A 12,678-nucleotide genomic window follows, 5' to 3' on the forward strand; every position below is an offset into this window, starting at 1 on the left:
CCGAGGACACGGTGGAGGATGAGGAGGCAGCGTCGCACACTGTAATAGGACCAACTGCCTGGGAGCGAAGGACCAACTGCCTGGAGGAGGAAGCGGTGTGACCTGTCCAAGTTGCTGTTGTGGCTGTGCAGGAACCACATTTACCCAGTGGGCCGTAAAAGACAAGTATTGTCCCTGCCGTAGTAACAGCTCCACACGTCAACGCTGCCGTGCACTTTTGAACACACCGACAGGCTCAAGGACTGGCCCACCTTCTATTGTACAAACTTATGCAGGGCTGGTACTGCCTTCTTCGCAAAGAAATGACGGCTTGGGACTCTCCACCTCGGCTCGGCACAAGCCATCAATTCTCTGAAAGGTGAAGTCCACCAGAGTCCACCACTTGAAAAGGGAGGGACTGCAACACCAGCAACTTGGACAGGAGCAGATTCAACTTCTGCACCGTTGGTTGAGTAGGCGCATACTGTTGTCTCTTAGACATGGCTTCGCCGATGGATTGTTGGCGAAATGGCTGACTAAAAGCGGAAGAAGCAGGAGCGACAGAAGGAGGGTTTGACACACAGCTCCCTTCGGCTGAGGTGGTGGAGCCTTGGCTGGATGAAGGAGGGAGTGGATGGCCACTGGGTGATGCAGCAGGCTGGACCACTACATCAAAGCCACAGTTCTCCCAGACCGCTTTATGGTGGCGAAGCAGGGCCGTGGTGCTGACATTGGAACCCTGGCCACGCTTCGCCTTCTGCCGACAGATCTTGCATGTGGCTACGTGAACCTCTTCCGGATGCCTTATGAAAAACTTCCACACCGCCGAGCAGCTGATTTTCCCACCAGCAGTCCGCACTAATTGACTGCTACTGGCGCCGTCTCCAGGAACCCCTGTTCCACTACCTCCCGGAAAGGTAGGCTGCCGCGAAGCAGGTGGTCTCCCTCGGGCACGTTTGGCTCCTCAATTTCCACTACTGCCACCAAGCTGACTGCCAACCGTGCTACCGCCTTGCTGCCTCAAGGGCAACCTGCAACTCTCTTCACCTGATGATGATGAAGCCCCTTCTGCACCCAGCTCCCAATTGCAATCGGCTTCATCATCATCCACAGGGGTGTGCACGTCACTGATGTCCTCCTCAGGTTCCCCAACAGTGTCTGTTTCAGGACCCTGAACCCTTGCAACACCGCCACCCACGTCACTCTCCGCATCACTACTTGGCCGCCTAGCGGAGCAAGCGGCGCCAGTCTCCTCCCCTTCTTGGCGGTCCAGTAGCTGCTGACTGTCCTCTATTAGATCATCCTCAGTAAATAGTGGAGCTGAACCCACAGCATAAGTTACTTCTTTAGGAGAGGCAACAGCATAGGACAAAGGCAATGGGAGGACAGGGACTGCTCCCGGGCCATGCCAACTGAGGGTTGTGTCTGAGGAACGCACCGACTGTTGACTGGGGGTGTCAGTTGTCACTTGTGATGATGTGGATGAGCGTCTTAGCCAATCGACGATGGCAGATGGGTTGCTGGCGGAGACACGACCGCTGGCTGATAACGGGAGCTAAGGCCTCTCGCTGCGACTCCTGCTGCCACTCACCCCAAGTCTGCTGCCAACTCTGCCTGAAGTATTTAGGCCTCTGCCACTCCTCTGTGCACATCCTGGCACTTCTCTGCCTGACATACTTAGTGTGTTTATGAGGATATTACAATACGCTACACTACTCTTTAACCCCTTAAAGACCCAGGACATACGAGGACGTCCCCGCACCCTGGACTTCAAGGACCCAGGACGTCCCAATACGTCCTGGCGTTTTCCGGTCCCTGCCGCGCACCGATCGGAAGCGGATGCCTGCTGAAATGCTTCATCAGGCATCCAGGGCAAACGCCGAGGGGGGCCATGTCTGCCCCCCATGTCGGCGATCGTCGCAAATCGCGAGGGAAATCGCCCCTGCGATCTGCGGCGATACCGGGCTGATCAGGTCTCTGGGGCCCGACCACCCGGTAATTTAGCATGATCCCGGTTGTCACAGACAGCCAGGACCATGCTGAAGTATAGGAGCGAGGTGGCAAGCCTGCCACCTCCTCCTATCCCCTGCGATTCCTCGGTTAGCTAACCGACCAATCGCAGGGGGGGAGGTTACTTCCTCCCGCCGTGCCCGGCCCCTGGAAGTCCGGAAAGAACGGGAGGAAGACCGAAGGACGTGGCGGGGGACGGGGGAGTGCTGGGGCCCGGCCCCGGTACTTACCTCGTCCCTGAAGACCCGGATCCCGGCGGCGGAGACGGCGGCGGTGGCGACAGCTGAGTGGATCTTCGGCGGCGTTGCGGGACCTTTGCAGCAGTCCAGACCGCCGTAATCCGATCTGGACTGCTCCATCTGGTCCCCTTACACTACAACTTCCAGCATGCCCAGACAGCCCTTGGCATCTGGGCATGCTGGGAGTTGCAGTTTTGCAACATATGGAGGTCCAAAGTTTGGAGACCACTGTGCCCTTCCAGATGTTGCAAAACTACACATCCTCAGCATGCCCTTACTGTCCAGGCATGCTGGAAGTTGTAGTTCTGTAACATCTGGCCCTTCAGATGTTGCAGAACTACAATTCCCAGCATGCCTGGACAGTTTTGGCATACTGGGAGTTGTAGTTTTGCAACATCTGGAAGGGCACCGATTGGGAACCACTGTATTAGTGGTCTGCAAACTGTATTCCTCCAGATGTTGCAAAACTACAACTCCAATTATGCTGGGAGTTGTAGTTTGGCAACATCTGGCTCTAAAGATGTTGCTAAACTACTACTTCCAGCATGCCTGAGAATGTTTGGGAGTTGTGGTTTTGCAACAACTGGAGGCACACTAGTTGGGAAACATTGTCTGTTTCCTAACTCAGTGTTTCCCAACCCGTGTGCCTCCAGCTGTTGCAAAACTATAACTACCAGCATACACTGATAGACTGTGCATGCTGGGAGTTGTAGTTTTGCAACAGCTGGAGGTTCCCCCCCCCCTGTGAATGTACAGGGTACATTCACATGGGAAGGGGGCTTACAGTGTGTATCAGGCTGCAAGTTTGTGATGCAGCAAATTTTGCGTGGCAGCTCAAACTCGCAGTGGGAAACACGCTGTAATCCCCGGCCCGTGGGACTGTACCCTAAAGACACTACACTACACTAACACAATATAAAAAGTAAAAAAATACTACATATACACATACCCCTACACAGCCCCCCTCCCCAATAAAAATGAAAAATGTATGGTACGCCACAGTTTCCAAAATGGAGCCTCCAGCTGTTGCAAAACAACAACTCCCAGTTTTGCCGGACAGCCGTTGACTGTCCAAGCATGCTGGGAGTTTTGCAACAGCTGGAGGCACCCTGTTTGGGAATCTCTGGCGTAGAATACCCCTATGTCCACCCCTATGCAAATCCCTAATTCAGGCCTCAAATGCGCATGGCGCTCTCTCACTTCCTGTCGTATTTCAAGGCAATAGTTTAGGGCCACATATGGGGTATCGCTGTACTAGGGAGAAATTGCCTAACAAATTTTGAGGGGCTTTTTCTCATTTCACCCCTTATGAAAAGGTGAAGTTGGGGTCTATACCAGCATGTTAGTGTAAAAAAATAAATTTTTTACACTAACATGCTGGTGTTGCCCTATACTTTTCATTTTGACAAGAGGTAAAAGGGAAAAAAGCCCCCCAAAATTTGTAATGCAATTTCTCCCAACTACGGAGATACCCCATATGTGGGCGCAAAGTGCTCTGGGGGCGCACAACAAGGCCCAGAAGGGAGAATGCATCATGTACATTTGAGGTGATTTTCACAGGGGTGGCTGATTGTTACAGCGGTTTTGACAAACGCAAAAAAAACAAAACCCCACATGTGACCCCATTTTGGAAACTACACCCCTCATGGAATGTAATGAGGGGTGCAGTGAGAATTTACCCCCCACTGGTGTCTGACAGATCTTTGGAACAGTGGTCTGTGCAAATAAAAAAATTTGTACAGCCCACTGTTCCAAAGATCTGACAGACACCAGTGGGGGGTAAATGCTCACTGTACCCCTTGTTACGTTCCTCAAGGGGTCTAGTTTCCAAAATGGTATGCCATGTGGGGGTTATTTTGCTGTCCTGGCACCATAGGGGCTTCCTAAATGCTTACATGCCCCCCGAGCACAATTTGCTCTCAAAAAGCCAAATATGACTCCTTCTTTTCTGAGCATTGTAGTTCGCCCGTAGTGCACTTCAGGTCAATTTATGGGGTACCTCCATACTCAGAAGAGATGGGGTTACAAATTTTGGGTGGTATTTTCTGCTATTAACCCTTGCAAAAATGTGAAATTTGGGGGGAAACACACATTTTAGTAAATTTTTTTATTTTTTTTTTACATATGCAAAAGTCGTGAAACACCTGTGGGGTATTAAGGCTCATTTTATTCCTTGTTACGTTCCTCAAGGGGTCTAGTTTCCAAAATGGTATGCCATGTGTTTTTTTTTTTTTTTTGCTGCTCTGGCACCATGCACCATAGGGGCTTCCTAAATGCAACATGCCCCCAAAAACCATTTCAGAAAAATTTGCTTTTCAAAAGCCAAATGTGACTCCTTCTCTTCTGAGCATTGTAGTTCGCCCGCAGAGCATTTTACATCCTAACATGGAGTATTTTCATACTTAGAAGAGATGGGGTTACAAATTTTGGGGGGCATTTTGTCCTATTTCCAAAATTCCCTTGTCGCCCCTGTACTTCTGAGCCCTCTACTGCGCCCGCCAAACACTTTACATAGACATATGAGGTATGTGCTTACTCGAGAGAAATTAGGCTACAAATATAAGTATACATTTTTTCCTTTTACCACTTGTAAAAATTCTAAAATTGGGTCTACAAGAACATGCGAGTGTAAAAAAGGAAGATTGTGAATTTTATCCTTCATTTTGCTGCTATTCCTGTGAAACACCTAAAGGGTTAAAACGCTGACTGAATGTAATTTTGAATACTTTGGGGGTTGCAGTTTTTATAATGGGGTAATTTGTGGGGAATTTCTAAGATGAAGACCCTTCAAATCCACTTCAAACCTGAACTGGTCCCTGATAAATTGTGAGATTGGAAATTTTGTGAAAAATTGGAAAATTGCTGCTGAACTTTGAAGCCCTCTGGTGTCTTCCAAAAGTAAAAACACGTCAATTTTATGATGCAAACATAAAGTGGACTTAATTGTATATGTGAATAAAAAAATTAATTATTTGGAATATCCATTTTCCTTACAAGCAGAGAGCTTCAAAGTAAGAAAAATGCAACATTTTCAAATTTTTCATCAAATTTGGGGATTTTTCACCAAGAAAGGATGCAAGTTTCCACAAAATGTTACCACTATGTTAAAGTAGAGTATGTCACGAAAAAACAATATTGGAATCAGAATGATAACTAAAGCATTCCAGAGTTATTAATGTTTAAAGTGACAGTGGTCAGATGTGCAAAAAATTGCCGGGTCCTAAGGTGTAAAATGGCTGGGTCCTTAAGGGGTTAAACAGTATTTGTCTAGAACAGCAGCAGGTGATTACTTACGGCTGTCCTTTCACAGTATGTAGGCCCTTGACAGATTAACAGGTACTAAATGAAACAATACTTGGATGTACCTATGCGGTATGCACTGATGAGGGCAGTAATATGCCTAACTATACGCAGAAAAAACTCTGTATTTTTGCAAAACACCAGCCGGTGGATACTAGAGATGTTGCGAATTGTTCGCCGGCGAACAGTTCCTGGCGAACGTAGCATGTTCGCGTTCGCATCTCCGGGCGAACATATGTGAAGTTCGATTTGCCCCCTATACTTTAACATTGCGGTAAACTTTGACCCTGTGAGTCAGAGTCAGCAGACACACTACAGCCAATCAGCAGCAGTCCCTCCCTTCCAGACCCTCCTAACTCCTGCACGTACGCCATTTTACCTTCTTTCGGCATGCTGCAGGCTTAGAAAGTGGAGAGAAAGAGAAGCTGCTCCTGCTGTAATAGGGAAAGTGATAGCTACGTTGCTGCTAGGTGGTGTATTCAGGGTACACTTTACTCCTAACACACTAGTCTAACATCTGCTTCAAGGGCAGCACCCAAAAAAGCCCTTTTTAGGACTCAAATATCAGTCTGTGTCTTACAACAGCTGGAGGCACCCTGGTTGGGAGGGAACCGCTTGTTAAAAGGGGTACTCCAGTGTAAAACTTAAGTTCCTTCACAAAACTAGTTTAAAAAAGACTAACTACAGTATTAAAAGGTCTATAAGTGCAGTCCGTGTGTCTTGTAACAGCTGGAGGCACCCTGGTTGGGAGGGAACCACTGGTTAAGAGGGGTACTCCAGTGGCCGCCGATGATATAGTGGCTGTGACATCACAGGGATCAGTGAACACTGATAGGCTGCATCTCACATGTGATTCAGGGTCAGCCCGCCTTCCTTCATTCCCGCCGCTGTTTCCGCCCTCCCATAATCCCCGGCCCCATGTACTCACATGTGGATCCGCCATCTTAGGTCTCCAATAGCCTGGAATGCTGTAGAATTGAGTTTAATGAAGCGATCGAATCGCGGCGATATTCGCATTCGTTGCGAATCAAATTTTTCATGAAATTCGTATTGAATTCTGGTTCGTCAACTTCAATTCGCTCATCTCTAAAGAAGAGGAAAGTTGAAAATGCATTTCACGGACGTCTGTAGTTGTGGCCGTTCATGCATTGCAAGCACATCTGTAGTCGTGGCCGAATGGTTAAGGCGATGGACTAGAAATTTTTTGGGTTCTCCCTGCGCAGGTTCAAATCCTGCCGACTACGTTTACCTTTGCTGCCGTGACATTTGATACCAAGTCTCGAAAACGTAACGTTTGACCACTCTGAAACTCGGGAAAGATCTCTCAAATGGTAGAAGTAACTTTTTCACCTTTTCACCTTTTCACCTTTTCACCTTTTGACTGTTTGGGTTCCATGGTGTAATGGTTAGCACTCTGGACTTTGAATCCAGTGATCCAAGTTCAAATCTCAGTGGAACCTTCCTGGTCTTTCGATCTACTCATAGATGTGTTGTCTTTTGCTCATGCTGCGTATTCAACCCAACAATCAAAGAGAATCATGGCCCGAAGAGAGCATTAAAAGCTAATTGTTGAAACAAGAGGAAAAACTAGACATGTGCAATTCGGTTCGGCACAAATGTCTAAATTACCGAATTTTACCGTTTTCGTGCATTCGGACCGATCCGAATGCACGAAAACATATTTTGAACATTCCCGAATAGCCACGATAACACGAATAGCAAAGTAACGAATACATTCGTTATTTCCCGACCTTATGCTGTAAATAACGAATGCATTCGTTATCCGTAAACGAACGTGAAGAATTCATTCTGATAACAAAGATAATAAAAAGGATACAGATAGTTTGATTTTTCGGATACATTCGGTATTCGGGTACATTCGGTAAATCTTTTTATTCTTTTTTTTGACTTTAGCGATCCTAAAAAACTTATGGAGATACCTTTTTTATAAAAATTTCGTAGGGTATCATAAAAAAATCATAATAAAAAAGATACAGTGGTGATGTAAAAAATTGTATCTAATGAAATGTATCATTTTTATTATGAAATGTTTATTCATTTTTAAACAGGGATCAATTTATGTGAGCGGGTAAATCACTAAAAATGTAGCCGACAATAGTAAAAATGTAGTGTGTGCGTGTTTTTCACAAAACATTTTTTAGGTAGTACTACTACTCCCAGCATGGAACACACTCTTCCATGATGGGAGTAGTAGTTACCTGTACTAATTGACAGATCGCAGGGGTCCCTTGCGATCCTCTTGTATAATGTATAGATGCGGCGGCCGCTCTTCTATGGTCCCCTGCACTAACGTATATATACACATATTCATATTTCCCGCAGAGCTGTGATTGGCCAGATGGTTCCAGCCAATCACAGCTCTCTGTGAGAAATAGGAATATGTGTATATATACGGCCGTGCAGGGGACCATAGGGGAGCGGCCGCCGCATTCATACATTATACAGGAGCATCACAGCGGCTGTCAGGAGTGATACCCGCAGTGATCTTTCCTTTACTACAAGTACTACTACTCCCAACATGGAGTACACTCTGCTCCATGCTGGGAACTGTAGTACCTGCATTAATAGACAGATCGCAGCGGGTGTCAGAAGTTATACTCGCTGCGATATGTCTATTAATGCAGGTACTACAGCTCCCAGCATGGAGCAGAGTGTGCTCCATGTTGGGAGTATTAGTACCTGCAGTAAGGGACAGATCCCAGGGATGTCACTTCTCCTGACACCCGCTGCGATCGTCCTTATGTGAATGTCGGGATCAGCTGTTCTCAGGGCTACAGAGCCGGGAGAACAGCTGACGCTGAGCCGTAGGTATACATCGTATATCTACTGCCCAGCAAGAACTTACAGTGAGCCTGCAATGTGTATACAGTATACACATTGCTGGCTCACTTAACCCCTTGCTGAGCTGTGCGTTATGCGCAAGCCCAGCAAGGGAAGAGTTAACTTACACTGCTGGACAGTGTAGGTTAACCCTTTGGGCGGTATACACTATATACAGCTATCTATAGATAGCTGTATACAGTGTATACAGAAGATGAAGTCCAGCTTACTTCCCTCGAGTCCCGGGCCGGGTTCGTGTAGCTCCGCCCCCTAGTGATGACGTCATTAGGGGCGGAGCTACAGAAGGGAACAAGGCTAGTTAATCTGAAGCTCTGTTCACATTGTATGTTTTGTATAATGTGAACAGACCCTTCTGGCAGTGTCTACCCAGACAGGGAGACTCCAGCTGTTGCTAAACTACAACTCCCAGCATGCCCAGACAGCCAAAGGCTGTCTGGGCATGCTGGGAGTTGTAGTTTTGCACCAATTGGTGGCTCCCTGTTTGGGTAGACATTGCATCATGGGTGCTCTCCCCAGCGGACAACGCCAAAAATGTCATAACCAATTTTTTGTGTTTTTTTCTTCTCGTTTCAGATCCGTGTATGCAGAGGATTACTGCGGATTCGATGGATTACGGCTGATTATTTATTTTTTCCTTTAATAAAATGGTTAACGAGGGCTGTGGGGGAGTGTTTTTTTAAATAAAATAATTTTTCCAATGTGTTGTGTTTTTTTTTTTTTTATTGAATTTTCAGGGTTAGTAGTGGAAGCTGTCTTATTGACGGAATCCATTACTAGGCCAGGGCTTAGTGCTAGCCCCAAAAACAGCTAGCGCTAACCCCCAATTATTACCCCGGTACCCACCGCCACAGGGGTGCCGGGAAGAGCCGGTACCAACAGGCCCGGAGCGTCAAAATGGCGCTCCTGGGCCTAGGCGGTAACAGGCTGGCGTTATTTAGGCTGGGGAGGGCCAGTAACAATGGTCCTCGCCCACCCTGGTAACGTCAGGCTGTTGCTGTTTGGTTGGTATCTGGCTGAGAATGAAAATACGGGGAACCCTATGCGTTTTTTTTTTTAATTTTTTTATTTAAATAAAAAAAAAAAAAACGCATAGGGTTCCCCGTATTTTCATTCTCAGCACAATACCAACCAAACAGCAACAGCCTGACGTTACCAGGGTGGGCGAGGACCATTGTTACTGGCCCTCCCCAGCCTAAATAACGCCAGCCTGTTACCGCCTAGGTCCAGGAGCGCCATTTTTGACGCTCCGGGCCTGTTGGTACCGGCTCTTCCCGGCACCCCTGTGGCGGTGGGTACCGGGGTAATAATTGGGGGTTAGTGCTAGCTGTTTTTGGGGCTAGCACTAAGCCCTGGCCTAGTAATGGATTCCGTCAATAAGACAGCTTCCGCTACTAACCCTGAAAATTCAATAAAAATTAAAAAAAACACAACACATTGGAAAAATTATTTTATTTAAAAAAACACTCCCCCACAGCCCTCGTTAACCATTTTATTAAAGGGAAAAAAAATTATCTGCCGTAATCCATCGAATCCGCAGTAATCCTCTGCATACACGGATCTGAAACGAGAAGAAAAAAAAAAAACACAAAAAATGTTTTATGACATTTTTGGCGCTGTCCGCTGGGGAGAGCACCCATGATGCAATGTCTACCCAAACAGGGAGCCACCAATTGGTGCAAAACTACAACTCCCAGCATGCCCAGACAGCCTTTGGCTGTCTGGGCATGCTGGGAGTTGTAGTTTAGCAACAGCTGGAGTCTCCCTGTCTGGGTAGACACTGCCAGAAGGGTCTGTTCACATTATACAAAACGTACAATGTGAACAGAGCTTCAGATTAACTAGCCTTGTTCCCTTCTGTAGCTCCGCTCCTAATGACGTCATCACTAGGGGGCGGAGCTACACGAACCCGGCCCGGGACTCGAGGGAAGTAAGCTGGACTTCGTCTTCTGTATACACTGTATACAGCTATCTATAGATAGCTGTATAAGTGTATACCGCCCAAAGGGTTAACCTACACTGTCCAGCAGTGTAAGTTAACTCTTCCCTTGCTGGGCTTGCGCATAGCGCACAGCTCAGCAAGGGGTTAAGTGATCCAGCAATGTGTATACTGTATACACATTGCAGGCTCACTGTAAGTTCTTGCTGGGCAGTAGATATACGATGTATACCTATGGCTCAGCGTCAGCTGTTCTCCCGGCTCTGTAGCCCTGAGAACAGCTGATCCCGACATTCACATCAGGACGATCGCAGCGGGTGTCAGGAGGAGTGACATCCCTGGGATCTGTCCCTTACTGCAGGTACTAATACTCCCAACATGTAGCACACTCTGCTCCATGCTGGGAGCTGAAGTACCTGCATTAATAGACATATGGCAGCGAGTGTAACTTCTGACACCCGCTGCGATCTGTCTATTAATGCAGGTACTACAGCTCCCAGCATGGAGCAGAGTGTACTCCATGTTGGGAGTAGTAGTACTTGTAGTAAAGGAAAGATCACTGCGGGTATCACTCCTGACAGCCGCTGTGATGCTCCTGTATAATGTATGAATGCGGCGGCCGCTCTCCTATGGTCCCCTGCACAGCCGTATATATACACATATTCCTATTTCTCACAGAGAGCTGTGATTGGCTGGAACCATCTGGCCAATCACAGCTCTGCGGGAAATATGAATATGTGTACATATACGTGAGTGCAGGGGACCATAGAAGAGCAGCCGCCGCATCTATACATTATACAAGAGGATCGCAAGGGACCCCTGCGATCTGTCAATTAGTACAGGTAACTACTACTCCCATCATGGAAGAGTGTGTTCCATGCTGGGAGTAGTAGTACTACCTAAAAAAAAATTTCAAAAAAAGTGAAAAACACGCACACACTACATTTTCATTATTGTCGGCTACATTTTTAGTGCTTTACCCGCTCACATAAATTGATCCCTGTTTAAAAATGAATAAACATTTCATAATAAAAAAGATACATTTAGTTAGATTCAATTTTTTCCATCACCACTGTATCTTTTTTATTATGATTTTTTTATGATACCCTGCGAAATTTTAATAAAAAAGGTATTTCCATAATTTATTAGGATCGCTAAAGTCCAAAAAAAGACTACAAAGATTTACCGAATGTACCCGAATACCGAATGTATCCGAAGAAAACAAAACGAATACCTGAATACCGAATGTATCCGAAAAATCAAAACCGAAAATATTGCCGAACCGAAATTTTTTTCCAAAACGAAAAAACGAAACGAAATGAAACGAAAATTTTTCTAGTGCACAAGTCTAGGAAAAACTATTCATTCCACGTCAAGTGATTATTCTTTTCCCGTGAATGATGGTTTCCACTTTGAATTAGATTATGAAGAGTTTAAATTTAAGTGTAACCTGCTGTTTTCTTTCAAAATATTTTTTCTGTGAGATGTTCTGGATTTGTACGTTCCCCATTTAGATGTTAGCTTGGTGAAGAAGAGGAAAGTTGAAAATGCAATTCAAGCACATCTGTAGTCGTGGCTGTTCATGCAGTTCATGCAGTTCATGCATTTCATGCATTTCAAGCCCATCTGTAGTCGTGGCCGAGTGGTTAAGGTGATGGACTAGAAATCCATTGGGGTCTCCCTGCGCAGGTTCAAATCCTGACGACTAGGTTTACCTTTGCTACCGTGACATTTGATACCAAGTTTCGAAAACATAACATTTGACCACTTGGAAAGGTCTCACCTTTTCACCTTTTCACCTTTTCACCGTTTCACCTGTCTGGGTTCCATGGTGTAATGGTTAGCACTCTGGACTTTGAATCCAGTGATCCGAGTTCAAATCTCGGTGGAACCTTCCTGGTCTTTTTATCTACTCATAGGTGTGTTGTCTTTTGCTCATGCTGCGTATTCAACCCAACAATCAAAGAGAATCATGGCCCAAAGAGAGCATTAAAAGCTAATTGTTGAAACAAGAGGAATAACCATTCATTCCACGTCAAGCAATCATTCTTTTCCCGTGACCCTAAGTCATAAATGCTTGAATGGGCAATTGTTCCGTGGAATGATGGTTTCCACTTTGAATTAGATTATGAAGAGTTTAAATGTAAGTGTGACCTGCTGATTTCTTTCAAAAATATTTTTTCTGTGAGATGTTCTGGATTTGTACTTTCACCATTTAGATGTTAGCTTGGTGAAGAAGAGGAAAGTTGAAAATGCAGTTCAAGCACGTCTGTAGTCGTGGCCGAGTGGTTAAGGCGATGGGCTAGAAATCCATTGGGGTCTCCCCGCGCAGGTTCAAATCCTGTCTACTAC

The 12,678-nt window shown here is 46.1% G+C and overlaps 2 non-coding genes across 2 annotated transcripts in view; both read left to right on the forward strand.

Annotated features, from left to right (window-relative positions):
* The first annotated feature begins 12,148 nt into the window (after window positions 1-12,148).
* Window positions 12,149-12,220, forward strand: TRNAQ-UUG (transfer RNA glutamine (anticodon UUG)). Its single transcript has one exon. It is a non-coding gene; the product is annotated as a tRNA-Gln (tRNA).
* A 377-nt stretch (window positions 12,221-12,597) lies between these two features.
* The window catches only part of TRNAS-AGA (transfer RNA serine (anticodon AGA)), an 82-nt gene continuing 1 nt past the window's right edge, over window positions 12,598-12,678 (forward strand). The window contains exon 1 of the tRNA in view: window positions 12,598-12,678. This exon is cut by the window's right edge and continues 1 nt beyond it. This is a non-coding gene — a tRNA (tRNA-Ser).

This window comes from Hyla sarda, chromosome 6 (assembly GCF_029499605.1).
Source record: "Hyla sarda isolate aHylSar1 chromosome 6, aHylSar1.hap1, whole genome shotgun sequence".
NCBI lineage: Eukaryota > Metazoa > Chordata > Amphibia > Anura > Hylidae > Hyla > Hyla sarda.